Genomic DNA, 3,801 nt, shown 5'->3' on the forward strand with positions numbered 1-3,801 from the left:
TACGAAATTGAGAGAACGAAAAGCGAATGTCCAGCGCCTTAACCGGGTTGGTGGACACGGAGGGTCCACCTAGGGGAGTTGGGGAACCCTGATTCCAAACCAATGGTGCACATGGGCTTCAGTATCCTGAGGGAACAAATGGCATATGAATCAGTCGTTGGTCACCATGTGACTGCATCTCTTCACGATGCTCTACTGCCTTATGGATCAGACCTTTAAGTCAAAGGCTGGGGGTGTGGCCCCCTAAGGAAACCACCTGTTTCAGTTTGGGCACTTGAGCAGTATCTGGTGCCCCCTTGTACCAATATATGTGTTTAAATAAATAAATAATCCCATTTGACGTTCAGGAACAATATCAAGTGAATTGAAACGTGCAAACAATAGTAAGTGAATTTAAACTTCACCCCATTGCACAAGCAAGTAGGTGAGTGGATAACGCGATGGCGTTTGAAGCGAAAGGTACTGGGTTCGAGTCGTAGAGTGGACATCAACTCTGAGAGGAAGGTACATCCAGCTAACCAGTCCCAAATAGGACGAAACGCGCGTCTTAGATTACACTGCTAGCCACCATCCATCTTTGCTTATCTTACGTGACTGAAAATAGTTAAAATATGAATATGGAATTTACGCTTAATTTTCACAAACGCTTATAGAATATTAAATGGGATTAATGCAAGAGAATCTTATACTGAACTAAAATATTATCCTATATTTCATTTCATTCTAACGAAGGCAAACACTAAAAATATAAGTAATAATCTGTTTCTCATATTGTTTCTTATACTAAGTATATTTGTTCTGTTTTTAAATATGAAATTTGCAGTAATGTATTACACAAAAAAGGATAAGATAGTATATACATATATATATGGTATAGTCAGACATTAAAACCGTTGGATCCAGGCTCATTGGTCTAGAAGTTAAACGTTTGCACGGGACCTAAGGTCCTGGGTTTGAGTCTTGTAGGTGTGAGCGTGAATGTGCACCGTTAAAGAGTCCTATACTAGAACAAGACAGCCGTTCAGTGCTCCCCGGATTTCAGTAATGGCCTAGCATTGGTCGGTTCGTGATCTTAATAAAGACTCAGCAATCTCCACAAACCTATACTCATATGCATATATATTGATATATGTTTGATAATAATAGTATTGATGAAATATACTAGTCAAGTGGCGGTGTGTTGTGGAATAATTTTAGAAATTTAAAAGGTAATGAAAATAATTGTGAACAGCTAACAAAGCTGTTAGAAGATGGGATGGACAAAGTTTTAAATAATCCTCGTTATTGTTTATTAAAATAGCGAATTAAGATAGGTGGTTTAGAGGCTGGTAAAAATAAAACTCATTATAAGTCCAGCTCAGTGTTGAACTATGAAGAAAAAGCTAATTTAAAAGCAATGTCCTTTTTCTTTGTCCAGTTTTATTTCTAGTTGTTTACATAAGAATTCCCGCCCTACCGAAATCCTTATAGGAGGGATTCGCAGTAAAGATTCTCAATGAATATCTAAAGTACAAGGCATGTACAACTTAGATTTTCAAATAACACTGTGGTGTATGTTATTTATGTCTATCAACATAGGTAGTACGTAACACCAATTAGAAATGCAATGCCTGGCAGCAGAAAAGTTGAGAAGATTGAACTAAAGAAAACAGGAATGGAAACATAAAGGAATTGAAAATTAGAAGAATCATAAAGGATGTAAAAGACAATTGACGGAGAATTCGCAAATGAGGTATTTAATATACAGTTAACACATTTTACGAAACAACTCTATAATTCTTCACTTAACAACAAATTGATCTTTCCCACTTCAGTTTTTCTTCACTATAATACAATTAGTGAAGTTGAAATGAATGTTCAAAACAAGATAAACATCATAATAAGCCAAAAATGAACGTACAATTTTATTTTATATAGTTGAAACCATGAGTCAATTGAAGCTAGACCACCATGGAAAACCTGGAAGCTCTGGACGGCCGTTTCGTCCTATTGTGGGCTGTCCAGTGCTTCCAGGGTTTTTTGTAAACAATGAATAAATATGTAAATCAATTATGTAATTCTTTACTTTATTTATCTTTAATATTCAAGTCATAGTTTTCCTTCATTAGAATTATGAAGTTATCTACAACTTCATCCTCTGTTTAGTCTCGTTAACTTATAACTACGCATTCAATTTATAAGTTTCTATTCTAATTCAAATGACTATTATCAATTCATTGAATAATCTATATGGAAGTGTCGTTTCTTAATCGTATTACTGATTGTAGCTTTAGACTATAGCATACTAAGAACACTTAGAATACAATAAATTTGTTTTATTCTTCAATTCTCATTGTTCGGCTTTGTTTAAAGTTTTACATAAAACTGAATCTATAAATCTGTTTTCAAGAAAAAAGTCGAGGGTGTTTTTTCTGAAAAAATTACCATAAGAATAGAGAAATTCGGATTTATATACAATGTGTATTGATTTTGAATAGTGATTTGAGTAGTCCAGGGGTAACGTTTCAGACTGTGAAGGCGTATGGAGCGTATTTAGTTATTAAATAGAGTATCAGTTCTATTATTATTACAGTTACAACTTTCTGGCAAGTTGCAAATATGTTCATGGTTTCTAGTTGACTAATTTCAAATATCTAACATCATAATTTAGAACAAGTGAGTTGAATCACTCAGATAAGTTACCGATTTACAACTTGATTGTTAAAACTTTAAATAACACTAAAAGATTAGACAAACGTGATATTAGTTACCTCAATCAGCGATCAATCAATAAGAGATATGTACGGAACTTCTTTAACATTATTATTATTAGTGGCTTTATTCAATATTATAATTTTGGTACAATATAGAATTCTCAGCACAAAGTATTTGAACAAGTTTCCTTCTCTTATTTCTTGATCGATCCTTGTGATAAATATTGAGTGATCTCCAGTTAGACGTTAGCAGTTCAGGAATCGACATCTTAATAGTGTACATTCTTTTCGATGCATATTGCCAGCAACCATGACGTCTCTGATTAGGCTCTTTTGCAAGTTGTACAGCAAAAGGTCATAAATTTTTCACAAGCACAACTGAGAAGGTTATGAAACTATTAGGCATAATGTGTTAAAACAAACAAGAAGATGGATAACTTCATGACATATCCGGATGGCAGGAACAGGTAGCCCAGATACTCGACACACCTCCTTGTCGGTAATACAAAATGTAAGTAGGGATAATATAATTTCTTCTAAAATGTATTTGTAATAACTCATTCTGAGTTAAGTCCACTAATTTCATGATACATCAGGGAATTCATATCAAAAATATAGATGCCTCGAAACAAAAAACTGATAAAAAGAAATTCCATATTTCAAAAGAAAATAAGGTTCTGTTGTCAGAGCCTACCAGATTTTATTTGGTTTTAGACATGCGAAATTTCGATAAGTTTACTCAAATTTTGTTGATAGGACACACATTGAGAAAAGCATCCAACTGCGTCACAAAACAAGCTCTCACATGGAATCCTGAAGGCCAAAAGAAAAAAGAAGGACCAAAGAATACATCACGCCGAGAAATGGAAACAGACATGAGAAGAATGAACAAAAATTGGATAGAATTAGAAAGGAAGGCCCAGGACAGAGTCTATTGGTAAATGTTGGCCGGCGGCCTATACTTCATTGGGAGTAACAGGCGTAAGTAAGTAAGTTATTCAAGTTTTATATCAATTTTAAAACAATTAGTTATATTAAAAATTAATTTTCGTTTTCACTATTCTCCAATGAAATCCATGTATATATATATATATATATATATATATAT

The sequence above is a fragment of the Schistosoma mansoni genome, chromosome W, assembly GCF_000237925.1.
Source record: "Schistosoma mansoni strain Puerto Rico chromosome W, complete genome".
Lineage (NCBI taxonomy): Eukaryota > Metazoa > Platyhelminthes > Trematoda > Strigeidida > Schistosomatidae > Schistosoma > Schistosoma mansoni.